Here is a 14291-nt window from a genome sequence, read left to right as displayed (position 1 = left end):
TTTGAAAACAATGTAACAATTTCAGAGAAATAATAAAATTCAAATCTTTTTAAGAACTTAGGCCTTGGGCACACAGAAAGCAGTCTGTCGCGGCGGTCTGCGATATGGGGACGTCGCACAGGACGCGATTCTTTTGTTAGAGCACTCCAGTTTGGTAGCAGTGCGTTTTTTTTGTTATTTGTTTTAATTTTTATATATTGAGTATGAGCTCAGGCGAAGAACAACTCCTTCTGCTATCAACTTTTCAAAGCAAAAGGAAGATAAGACGAAGTTGGGTGCATGAAATGAATAAGAAGAGAGAACAATTAGGGGAATACCACCGCTTGTGTATTGAACTGGAGTCACATGAAGTTAGGTTCTAGTATTTTCGTATGTCGCGAGAATGAAATAAAAAATGAGTAATAAAGTTTCTTAACATTGGAATCTTTATTTCGTATTACCAGGTGGCAGGGCGGTCACGGAGAAATCTGTAATTTTGTACTACCAGATCGCTTGTCGTCGCGACAAGGACTAGTCCGCGGCGGTAGACCGCGTTCTGTTTGACAGAGATGATGATGACATTGTGTAATACAACTATACCGCCTGACCGCCTCGGTCTGATATCGAGTTTGGGAAGTTACAGTTATGAGATCACTTCTATATCCTCTTTAGTACATAATTTTACGATTCATGAAAATTCATTTAAAACAGACATTGGATATTCACTATCAAATCGTTTATAGTAAATGAAAATGAAAACATTTCTCAAAGAAAGAAATGAGAATATACAAAATTAAAAAATAAAATAAATATAAAATTACAATGAACAAAAACACAGAATTAAAGCCTGGAATATGGAAATAAGAAACACTAGTACTAGATACACTACCTTTATGGTATTTCAAGTAGAGAAATAGTATTTCAACTTACTTGTGCAGGTTTACTGACTCTTATCTCCAAACATACGAAATACCAGTTCCAGGAAATATTGCAGCTATAACAACTATCAACATCCAATTCATCTACATCTCTCCCACAGCAAAGACAAGTCACTGATAAGCATATGTTGTATAACCTAAGAGAACCTTCCTTGTTCCACAAGCACCGTAATATGGAGCTTTACAATTGGTGACACTTAATATATTTGATCTCGAATTAAAAATGCTACAACAAATAAATCATTTAATTATTTTCGAGAGGATATTTTTTATTTTGAAAAATAAAGTATTTCATTTTGAAGTGAAACTAGTTATTGAATAATAGAATAAATTTTATAAAAATAGATGTTTTCAATTTTTAGACTATAATTGCTAAACAATCTAGCTAGACTTGAAGTCATTTTTTTTAGATAGTAGGATTCAAGATAAAGTGAAAGATGTTAGGAAACAAGAGACTATTCTTGTACACTGCTATTACTAATGCAAAGAAGTGGTCACAACCACTAAATGCTTTCCTTATTTAAGTAAGAGAAAATTAAAGAATAATTTAACTGAATATATAAATATATATAAAACTCCCAGTTTGTCTAAGAAAAAGAGAAAAAAATTGTCAAAGTTGGGTGTTTTTCAACGTTACGCTTTCTTGTACATTTTTTGACGACCAACCCTTATACAACTGTCCTACCGGACAGTTTTAATATCACCCTAGTTTTTCCCCATGTAATGGTCAAGTCTATAACACAAAACAGCTTCTCAAAATACAAGTTTACGGCTTGTGTAACAAGACCCTAATCAAAAACTATTAAAACTCTACTACTTTGTGTCGGAAAGTGCACAAAAAAGGTTTGTTTTTTTTAAATTGGAGATTGGAAAATGTAACAAATAGCAACAGATTGGACAAGGGAACTCAAGTACGGTGTACATTAGTTTTCACTGATAAAATCTTTCAAGTATAACTAACTCTTGCGTCTAATTGATTACTTTCATTGCATTTAGCACACACAATTAAACTGGTATCGGGGACACACAAAAATGGTTTTACAGATGTTACACAAATTTTTGGGGATGATTTTGAAATTCTGCCTATACGCAGCTATACCACTACTGATGGAGGGGATCTTAAATAATTACAGGTATCAACTACTGAGTGCATTACGAACCCATTGGTCTATTTCCAGATCCAAGGGCTGCAAAAACTAAAATTTAAGGTTATTTTGGTACTGGCTCTGTTAGCCTGCTCATAAGAGCAGCTTACCACGAGGAGGTAGAGCTCAGGATTCTGCCCACCCCCAAAAAAAACATTCTTGCCTAACCGTATTATAGCAAGTTTTGACCCTGAATATTGTATACAGGGAACTGAACTTATTAACGTCCTAAAATTATTTTCTTATATCTATCGGAAGCTATCGGATTACATTACTAGTGATAATTAACTTCGATATTATAGAAATAGATCTTAATGTACTCGTAAATTATTTGTTATGTTTAGAAGGCGATGAATACAAAGCTCTAAAGTCGAATGATGAGAAATGGAATCAAACGGTCTCAACTGGGCTGTTTGAAAAAAGTTAGACCTCTAGCTGGCTGGATATCATGGAACTGGATTAGAAATTGAGCAAATCTTTTACACACCTTGGTTTCTGCTCAAACTGTGGTGTGAGAAAGGGCTAAAGTACCGTTCTACTATTTCCCATAAGTCAAAGAACCTTCTTTATTAGTTTGAAATATGAAAAATGAAATTTAAGACTTCTCCCTCCAATTTAAGATGAAAAATAGAAAAAAAGTGCTGTACCGTTTTATATTTTAAAGAAAAGTTTTTTACTTTTAGTCTGAAAGCAACTATAAGTTTAGCTTTTTGCTGAATAAGATCACATCCTACATTTCATCTATTGTAAGGCCTACTCAGAACTTAGAAATTTAAACACATTCACTTTGAACAAACCAAATAAAACAAGCTATCTAATCCAGATATTAACAACGGTCCCAAACAAACAAGTTGGACGTTTATGTGATTTTATAAATTGTGAACATATTAAAACTATGAGTGCAAGTTTGGAGATTTAGTTTTATCAAAGCTCAACCATTTTGATTCCTATATAACCATTATGTTTTTTTGTGAAGTTCGTTTTACACTCTGCTCAAAAGAAACTTTGATAATGCTCAAATTCTAATATCTACATAGCATTCTTTAGTATTAATTTTGAAACAAATCGCAGAACACATTAAAAGCATTGTTTTAATGGTAAGGTTCAGAAAAATAGAATATGTAAAAGAATGTTTATGACCTAATAATTCTCTTCAGTAAACCAATTTGAATACTAAAAAACCCTAACTGTCTTGGAAACATGTCAATTTCATAAACCCTTCTGATCACAATAACTCGTAATTGATAGTAGAAGTATACACAAAAAAATGTTGCTTACCTGCAAGAAGTCCTTAACGCAGTAATGATGCAAAAACAAGTTTTATAATTTCCTAGGAAGTTATCGCTTAATGCAAATAGATAATACAATCAGTTTTCTAAGGTATGTAAAGTTCTCATTGACTTAGTTACAGCAGCATCAACTTTTAACTATCATTCATAAATTTAAAAAAAAACATCAAGTTATGAGGTCAACAGTGAATTTTAAACATGGAAAGTCTTTTGGAGGAAAACTTCTTTTTAAAATACTGGCGATATAAAATGTTTACCAATGTGGGTGAAGAACATTTAAAAAATAAATCAAATTATTACTGTGGCTACTTGATACAGTGAATATTTAGACAATACCGAATATCCTTTTTACCCCACAGCCTTACCAGACAGTTCTTTCGTTAGGTTATTTAATGTTTATTTTAATAGTTTCAAAGTACATGTTCCTGCTACCTAGCGGTAATCACTGGAACTAGTTCCTAATTACTTCTTTCTAATTTAAGGTACTGCCGCTAGATAGCATTTGCATGGCCTTATGCCTCTATTTTTTTTTCCCATTTCTAATTTTAAAGCAAGAATAGAACGTTCCAATAAGGTTGCCTACTTTCTTTAATTTAAATATAAGGACTTTAATTTCTGATTTATTCTTCGATTTAAATAGAGTAAATACCAAAATAAATTCCACTCTCTCCACAACTATGTCGTATAATAGAACCAACCAATATTGGTACAACAAGCGAGGAAAATTCTAAATAAATCTCTATAAGATCTATTGAGATTTCACTATTTACAAACTAAAATTTACATAAGTAAATCAATAAAAACTAACGGGTTTTTTAAGTTGAAGATGTGGAGTTAAAGGTTGTCAACAAATCTAACGTTTTTCCTCAGCCATGCTAATCCATTCTATCCATCAATCAACAGTAAGACTTCAATCTTCTGCAATTACTTTATGCTAATATGAAAATACATTGAGGGTGATAATAGATTGGCGTAAAAGTTAATTCGTACTTGCGTGCACTGCTGTCAAACTTTTATTGGATGAGAATATCACTTACTACTTACTAAAAACTTCACTCAGCTCGATACCGAAAATTTAAGTTTTACTATTAATTTTGTCTTACCATTACCACAGGAAGACTTCGCAATCCTTTCTAGAACAAAGCGTCTCAACCTATCTTGATTATTCAATATAGCGTTTTATATTTATTTATTTTTTGAATGTGTCCAATATTCAATCAAAACCAGCTGTACTTAAAGTAAGCAAAGAACAATCCCCAACTAAATTTTGTTTTTTTCAGCTCTTGAAGACTAGAATAACTGCAAATGGATTTCTGGAACAAAACAGCATTTACAACGAAATAATTAAGATGCTCTAGATTACCATACAATAACCAGAAATAAATTTAGTTTAGTAGATGCACTAATAAGTATATGAATAAATAAATAAGATTAAAATAACGAAATAACATTTCGTTTCAAAAATAACATTCAAAACTTAGTTTAGTGGCTGCACTAATGAGCTACACAAACGAATTCTGTTGAGAGCATTCACGAATTTCTTCGTCACAACATACGTATTGACATTTTCTTTAAAAAAACTTTTCCTTAAACGTAATAATCAAGTAATTTTTCAATATTACACATGTTAAGCATTATAAAATGTAAGTGAAGTGTAAGATCTTCCTCAAAACAATAAAATAAAATCGGGCAAAAAGGATTTTGCTAGATAGAGGATAAAAGATTTTGAGGTCGATATGAATGATAAGATCAATGCGAACCGAAGAGCATTTACAGTTTTCCTAATGATTTTTGATTGGAGAAACTCGATTCGTTGACAATTGGAAAGGTAGTAAGTACCCCACGATTTCTGTCAATGTAGAGATTGCTCCATACCAGCTTCTTTAGCAGCCTTTTATTTATTACAGAGAGTTTTTGGTTTGTATCAATTTTTTAAGAGAAATATTTCAATACATGCTCAAGATCATAATAATATAAAGAAAGTACGTTGTTTATAGGAAATCGTAAATGCTATTCAAGAGAAAATACGAAAAATCAGATTCAGTACATTAGTTGTTAGATTGACAGATTTTCGCCAAAAGGAGCCACTAAACTAAATATCCAAATTGACGATTCGTAAAAACATTTATCGAAAACAAATATATCCGTTGAAATCTGAATAACATTCTACTTGATCGTAATATCTTGTAATTATTATGGGTAAGAAAAAGTAATGGAATTGTAATGAGCGTTTGGTGGATATTAAAGTAAAAGTGAAAAATTAAAGGACCAAGTGACAAAGATAAGATAAATACCTTGTGAAGTCGATACAAAAGGAAAGGTCTTGTTCACACACTTGCTCCAGCAAGTACTTCTCATTCTACTCCTGCATGTAGGCACTACTACCCTCTTCATTCTTGCTACAAAATAGTCAAAAACCATTACCATCGAAATACAGAGCTAGTAACTTCTTATCAGTTCTATCTACGAAGCCATTTAATTTTTTATTTGAATTGCCGAAATCACCATCATGCCAAAGTTTCCATACATTTACCAACTTTTTTTTCAAGTCCTAAAATTTATGATAAATACACTTTGGCATCTTGTTATTTTTTCTTCCCCTGGCTATATTATAGGAAATAAAACAATAACAAAAACATGAAACGATTCTCCCAAATAACATAAATAATTGTGTGTAATACGTACATGGGTTATTTAATATCATTAAATAAGGTTCCTTTTTATTAAATCTAAATCTGTTGATTTAATGACTCCTCAGTTATACAGTTAATGTAATATAAGTAGTCAATTTCATGTACAGGTCTAACTCGTTCTACAAGCGAATTAAGCTTATCGTACTCACCTTCCTCGTCTTAGATTCCTGACTTATGGTTTTCGTTACTTCACTTCGATATAGAACTAAACTTCTCGAACTTTACTTTTTACAGGTGTTCCTAAAGGCTTAAGAATTTACTAATCTGATGAGGATCAGTTCACGAATAATAATCAGTAGTGAGTTTACATCCCTTATCGGTTTCGGTCTTTCAACCACCTCAGAGGTAGAATAACCAGATTAGGTAGGGATTTCGACTTCATTTACCCTCTCATGCCGCACTACAGTTATTAACTGAGCAGACTGTTCGAGAGAGGTTACGTGGTGTTATCCAAAATATTAACGTATTGTCAAACATTTGTAAAAATTATGAATTAAAATAATTGAAATCTAGTACATGTTGAAAGCATTTATTTTTTTTTAATTCTGTGCTAGTAATAATTATTTTAAAACTGAATAGTAGGAAATGTACGAGGGAGGCGCGAGAATTTAAGTTTAAAACACAGACATTGTTGCATTTTCACTGCGAAATAATTATTGGAATGTTAATATAGGGTAGCCCAAATTCGAAGTTACAATTGTAAAATTAATGGAAAAATAAGTAATTTTGGCCCAGTTTGACTGGAATGATTAAGGTTTCTGCTTTTTTACTATTGATAACTAAGGATGTTGCGATTGCAGACATTATGGAAAAATGTTTTTCTTCATCTGTTTGCTACCTTTCTCATTCTATTTTTTAGAACTAGAAGAGAATTTCTTATTTATCCCTCCATTTTTCAGACGTAACTTCAAATTTTGGGCTACCCTGTGTATACATTCTATCCCTGGCATATTTATTAATCCACTGAAATCTTAATCTTTCCAGTGAATTTAGGCGAGAATCCTTTTATTTTTTTAACACTTGTAACTCAAAATTCATACAACGCTCTATATACATATCAATCAACTCTGGCTTATTTTGTAATTTAATATAATTTAAAATCTCTATCTTTCCGGTTAACTAGACGAAAATTTCTCATTTTACTTTTATTTTGCTATCGTAACTTCAGATTCAGATACACTGCTTGTACAATCCACTTCACGCATGAATTTATAATTACTATTACAAAGCAATTGGAAAAATAAGTAATTGTTGTCTAGTTTTTTTAAAAAAATATTTCATTTCAGCTTCAGTGCATTAATAACTAAGGCAAAAATACATTATGCAAACAGAGGAAACCGAATTTAAAGTTGCGATGGCAAAATTAATGGCAAAATAAGGAGTACTCATTTTGTTTAATTGGAACGATTGAGATTTCTACTTTATTGTATAAATAACAAAAGTCTGAATTTTTAGTTATGATTGCAATATTAGTGAAAAGATAAGGAAATTTTATATGTACACCCCGGGTTGCTGTTTATAATTTGACGTTTTGTTTGCAAAATTATTAGAAAAATAAGTAATTTCCGTCAAGCGGCGTAGCTAATTTGAACAATCGAATTCACGCTTGAATTTCGAATCACAATTACAAAATAATTGAAAAATATGAAATTTTTGTATAGTTTTGGGCAGACCTATTTGATTTCTGATTCACTATATTAATAAATAAGACATAGTTGGATCGTACACCTAGGGCAGACTTTAATTAGAAGTTACGTTTCGGAATTAATGGAAAAATTAGGAATTCTCGTCTAGTTCGACTGGAAAATTTGAGATTTTTGCTTAAGTCTTTGAATAAGTAGCCAAACATGGAAAATACACTCAGAGTTGTCTTTAATTAGAAGTTAAGTTCCAGAATGAGTGGAAAAATTAGGAATTTAGCATTGACTTCATTATTGACTATCAAATACGAAATCACTGCATTTCAATGAAATTAGGAGAACATTTCCACTTTTTCCAATAGTTTTTACTTCTTGATTAACAAAAGAGATCGTCCCATTATGTATAATGTATCATTAGCCTTTATAGTAACTATAAAATGCAGAAACATCAGCATTCCAGTGAAATTAGGAGAAAATTTCCACTTTTCCAATGGTTATTTCTTCATACTTGGGAAAAAAAAAACGTACCTACTTCTACATCCTTACATCGGCCTCAATATTAACTATCAAATAGAAAACAGGAGTGTTAGAGTGAAATTAGAAAACGATTTCTACATATTCGAATGGTATTTGATTGATTTGATGGTTTTTCACAACAGATCGTTTCTTGCTGATTAAACTAGAATTGCCTTATTATTAACTAATGTATACAGAAACCACAGCATCTCAGTGAAATTGGGATAAAAGCTCAATTTTTCCAATTACTTTTTACTTTCTGTTTTTAAAAAATGATAGACTTTACAATTACAATCTAGCATTGGTCTTAATACTAACTATCGAACAAGCAAAATTAGACAATTTTGACTTTTTCAGTAGCTTTTTACCTCTTACTTTTTAAAAAAAGATTGTACCTACACGTACATTTTACCATTGGCCTTAATAGTGACTATCAAATACAAAAAAGGAGTGTTCGGGTGAAAGTAGAAGACGATTTCTACTTTTTCCAATGGTTTTTATTTCTTGATTTTCAAAACAGATCAACCCAACATATACAATCTAGGATTGCCTTTACTATTAACTATCAAATGCAGTAACAGCAGCCTTACAGTGAAATTAAGAGACTATTTCCACTTTTTCCAAAGGGTTTCTTTTTTATTCCTTCCACTCTCACAGCTATTTCTAACATTTTTTCAGGTTTTCCTTTTTTATTATAAAAAAGTTTATAAATTATTTTTAAATAATAAAACTAGCTAATTAATAATATTGTATTTATTTTTCCTTTTAATCTCTTAAATAATAAGTAATGGAAAAAATACAAAAAAAGAAAACATTAAAGAAAAAAAAAAGACAGTTAAAAAAGGCCTCCAAAGTCTAGAAAGAGAAATCTAAACGTTCAAATAGTGATTGTTCTGCTACCTAGGAGTGACAGTACAAACTGCAGTACATTCGTAATTAACTCCATTCTTTTTATTAATTATTATGTAGCTCAAGCTTTTTTAATTAGGAAGTATTATATAGATAGATGACATTATAAATGTGTTAGTTATTGATACCGGAAGAAAGCTAAAATTAATTGTATTATGCCGAGAAAAATGCATAAAAAGTTTTTTGCTTGTCGAAGGTGCAATAGTACTGCCAGGCTATATAGGTAAGTGATTTGTTGGGTGGGATGGTGGGGCATTTAAATTTTATTATCCTATTTATCGGTGTGCATAGTAATAGATTTCATATTTAATCTTTGGAATATTTTTTTTATAATTCTTATACAAGGACTTAAATGTATGTTTATGATAGTGGTTTTTAGACTATACAGACATATGTTATCATACCTTTTTCATATTTGATAATGTGATACTAGAGTAGATGTGTTTAAGGTGACGAGCGACAGAGCAATGTACTCCCGTTCAACACTCAAGTCGTACTGAAGAGAAATCTTAACAATTGTATAGTTTTAGTACTACCTGGTGGCAAATATATGAACTAAAATGTGTTTATATAGTTGACAAGTTCAGTAAGTGCTGCTACCTCGTGGCCATTTTTGAAACTATTTTTAATTTTTTATTTTTTTTATAGTATTTACTTCTTGATTTTCAATAAAGATTGACCCAACATATATAATCTAGGATTGCCGAAAGGAAATTAAAATATTAACTATCAAATGCAGTAACAGCAGCCTTGCAGTGAAATTAAGAGACTATTTCCACTTTTTCCAAAGGTTTTCTTTTTTATTCCTTCCACTCTTGCAGCTATTTGTAACCTTCTTTTCAGGTTTTCCTTTTTCTTTTCTTTTTTTTTTAATTAAACGCTTTTTAACAATAAATCTGTACAAACATGTTAATAAAATATCTTCAACAGTTTATGTTTATTTTTGAAAATTATTTCTTTCATCCTGTTGTCTGTTCGCTATCGAAGTTTTTTGAACTTCCCTCTTTTTTTTTATGAGATGAAAAGAAGAATAAATAAGATTCTTTTTTTAATTTTTTTTTTTTTTTTTTTTTTATACAGTAAACAAATTAAACATTTTATTAAAAACAAAGAACATGCAATTTGAAGCAAAAATTCTAACATTACATTGTGAAATTAATGTGCATATTACATATAATTGTTTTATTGATTCTTCACAAAAATTTCCTAGGATAGATGATTTTCGTCTATTTCACTTGGGCTTCTATTGATGAACAGTTTTGCAGGCAGTACTCCAGTATCAGAGGTATTCAATCTGAAAATCAACATTCTGTACAATCAACAATATTTATGTACTTAAAATAATTAGTTTTTACTAAGTTTAGTTAGGATTAAGAACCTAGAAAAAAAAAGTATAATAACTGATAATGTATTCATAAAAATTAAATAAATGAAAGTATAAAACATTTTTTAAAGAACCTAACCCTTTCTTTCAAAGAAAATGAAATATATTTTCAAAAAACATACTTATTATTTATCAATAAGATTACTCTGATTGAACAATACAACAACAAACATGCTACTAATATTCTAATTTTTTAATTATTATTATTATTATTATTTTTCTTAACAGAACAGAAATAGTTCTGTGATTGGAAAATATAACAGAATTTTAATCAGATTAAAACTTTTTTTTCAGCAACAAAGATAAAAATTTATATGAAAAAAGTTTTTAGTTTATGCAGTATTATTCTGAATGTAGTAATTAATAGATAAGAATACTCGAAGAACAGTTTAACAGTTAGAGAATCTAGTTTTGTTTATTATCAAAATAGAATGGATGCGAATTAGCTCATAAATATGGTCGTACATGCTGGAAGAATAGAAGGATCCTTCAAAATAATGAAATTGGTTATAATAACAGAAAGTAACACGCCCCATCTGCCTATTTAAGATACTTGACTTAATTGTTGCAAAAAGTTCAGTTTTGAAAAAGTAAAAAGACCAATCAAATTATATAATGAAATGTGTAATCTGTACAACACTAATGTTTATGACTTAATAAATCACTTCAGTAAACCAATTTGATCGCTAAAAAGCCCTAAGATTTATCATTAATCATTAAAAGTGTAAGCGCATCCACCTTTTTTTTGAAAAAAAACGTAAATTTAAGTTCATGTACCTTCTGGATAATTTGAATTTAGGCAAATCATTGCACTTACTAGGTATCTAATCTATTACCGTATCCTTTATTATTTATCTTAAGATAATACGACATAAATCTTAACTGAGAAACTTACATGCTGTAAGCTGAAAACATGTACTTACTGTTGCTGTAGGAGTTACAATGGATAAAATGTCATCAACCCAGCTCAAATGAGAGAAATCTAAATATTTACTTGGAAGTTCATAATTCCCAAATGCATAATCGTAATTAGCAATTTTCTTTTACAGTAATAAAGACGACCAAAAATTACTAACAAGTTACGAACTAAATCTACCTACTTATCACCATTGAAATATCTTTATGAAACAAAATAATGAAGACTAAAATCAACTTTTTAAAATTACATGAGCACAATTCAAATGCATCTACTATCAACTGTCTTGGAAACATGTCAATTTCATAAACACTTCTAATCACATCAACTCGTAATTAAAAATAAAAGTATACACAAAAAATCTTGCTTACCTGCAAGAAGTCCTTAACGTAGTAATGATTCAAAAACAAGTTTTTTAATTTCCTAGGAAGTTATCGCTTAATGCAAATAGATAAACAATCAGTTTTCCACGGCATGTAAAGTTCTCATTCACTTAGTTACAGCAGCATCACCTTAAAACCATCAATCGTAAATAAAAAACCATCAAATTATGAGGTAAACAGCGAATTTTAAAAATGGAATTTTTTTTAAAGGAAAACTTCTTTTTAAAATACTGACGATATAAAATGTTTCATCACCGTGGGTGAAGAATATTTAATAAATAAAGTGAATTATTACTGTTGCTACATGATACGAGTGTATATCTGGAGAAAACCGAATAACCTTCTTATCACAATGCCTTACCAGACAGTTCTTTGGTTAGGAAGTTATTTAATAGTGTCAAAGTACATGTTCATGCTACCTAGCGGTCATCACTGGAACTATTTCCAATGTAATTACCCCTCTAGTTCAAGCTATTGCCGCTAGATAGGATTGGCATGACCTTAATACCTTTATTTTTTTTCCATTCCTAATTTTAAAGTAAGAACAGAATGTATAGAATTTCTAATAAGGTTGCCAACTTTCTTTAATTTAAATATAAGGACTTTATTTCTGATTTATTCTTTGATACCAAAATAATGTATTTATAAATTTCACTCTCTTCACAAGCTATGTATGATAGAACCAACCAATATTGGTACTACAAGCGAGGGAAATTCTTAATAAATCTCTATAAGATGTATTGAGATTTCACTATTTACAAACAAAAATTTCCAGAAGTAAATCTTTAAAAACTAACGATTTTTATAAAAAGTTGAAGATTAAGAAGAAGTGGAGTGGAGTAAAAGGTTGTCAACAAATCTAACGTTTTTCCTCAGCCATGCTAATCCATTCTATCCATCAATCAACAGTAAGACTTCAATCTTCTGCAATTACTTTATGCTAATAAGAAAATACATTCAGGGTGATAATAGATTGGCTTAAAGGTGACTTGGTACTTAAATGCACTGCTGTCAATCTTTTATCGGATCAGAATATCACTTACTAAAAACTTCACTCAGATCGATACCGAAAATTTAAGTTTTACTATTAATTTTGTCTTACCATTACCACAGGAAGACTTCGCAATCCTTTCTAGAACAAAGCGTCTCAACCTATCTTGATTATTCAATATAGCGTTTTATATTTATTTATTTTTTGAATGTGTCCAATATTCAATCAAAACCAGCTGTACTTAAAGTAAGCAAAGAACAATCCCCAACTAAATTTTGTTTTTTTCAGCTCTTGAAGCATTGCTCTTATTGAAGACTGCAAACGGATTACTGAAACAAAACAGCATTTACAACGAAATATTAAAATGCTCCAGATTACCATACAATAACCAGAAATAAATTTAGTTTAGTGGATGCACTAATAAGTATACACTAACGAATTCTGGCGAGAGCATTCACAAATTTCATTCGTCACAGTTCAGGTATTTATTTGATTTTCTTTCAATATACTTTTTTTACTAAAATATAATATGAAGTAATTCTTCAATATTATTAAGCATGTTAGGAATTATAAAATGATATGAAACATAATCGTAATTAGCAATTTACTTTTACAGTAATAAAGACGACCAAAAATTACTAACATGTTACGAACTACATCTACCTACTTATAACCGTTGAAAGATTTTTATGAAACAATATAATGAAGACTAAATTCAACTTTTTAAAATTATATGCACACATTTAATATGCATATACTATCAACTGTCTTGGAAACATGTCAATTTCAAAAACCCTTCTAATCACATCAACTGGTAATTAAAAATAAAAGTATACACAAAAAATGTTGCTTACCAGATAGAAGTCCTTAACGTAGTATTGATGGAAAAATAAATATTGTGAATTAAACTCTCTCACTGTAAATTCCGAGAAAACAAAAATTGTAATATTCCATAAAGGGGGAACATTAGGCAAAACAAATAATTTCTTTTACAATAGCTCTAAAATTGAAATTTGTAAGTCTTTTAATTATCTGGGAGTAAAATTTGCATCATCGGGGAAATTTAGACAAGTAAGCTTATCGTTTCTATCGAAGAATGTCATTGCCAGTCAAAGAGTTAGAAGGTTATTAGGATCGTGTAAGTCTGACTCTTGGGATGCAAAGAATAAGGTGTACGATTCGTTATCTGAAAGCGTGTTGCTGTATATGTCTGAAATCTGGGGATTACAGTATGCTAATGTTGTAGAAAGAGGACAATTAAAATTTTTTAAAATGTTGTTAAGCTTGCCAGTCAATACTCCAGATAGTTTTGTTAGAGTTTTGACGGGACGCTCCCATGTTATATGTAAAATATTAAAACGAACTCTTCGATGGTGGAGTAAATTACTGGAAATGTCTGAGGAAAAATTGCCCAAACAATGTTATAATAAATTATTGCAAATAATAGATTTTAAAAGTGTTCCTTTTAATTGGGCAAAAGATGTAAGGGTAATTCTAAGAGAACTTGG

The 14291-nt window shown here is 30.2% G+C and overlaps 1 long non-coding RNA gene across 11 annotated transcripts in view; it reads right to left on the bottom strand.

Annotated features, from left to right (window-relative positions):
• Positions 1–13678, bottom strand: part of LOC141457173 (uncharacterized) — a 28015-nt gene extending 14337 nt beyond the window's left edge. For 3 of the 11 annotated variants that reach the window (XR_012460238.1, XR_012460241.1, XR_012460233.1), the window contains exons 1-4: positions 6194–6486; positions 5646–5750; positions 4455–4664; positions 910–1143 (exon numbers count right to left, since the gene is read on the bottom strand). This is a non-coding gene — a long non-coding RNA (uncharacterized lncRNA). The other 8 variants (XR_012460236.1, XR_012460243.1, XR_012460237.1 and 5 more) reach the window with 7 other exon arrangements.
• Positions 13679–14291: the final 613 nt, after the last annotated feature.

Source organism: Rhodnius prolixus, unplaced genomic scaffold (genome assembly GCF_049639745.1).
Source record: "Rhodnius prolixus isolate KJV_2025 unplaced genomic scaffold, Rpr scaffold_10, whole genome shotgun sequence".
NCBI classification, from domain to species: Eukaryota; Metazoa; Arthropoda; class Insecta; order Hemiptera; family Reduviidae; genus Rhodnius; species Rhodnius prolixus.
Note: the sequence above shows the minus strand (reverse complement) of the source record. Positions and strands in the feature narration are given on the sequence as shown.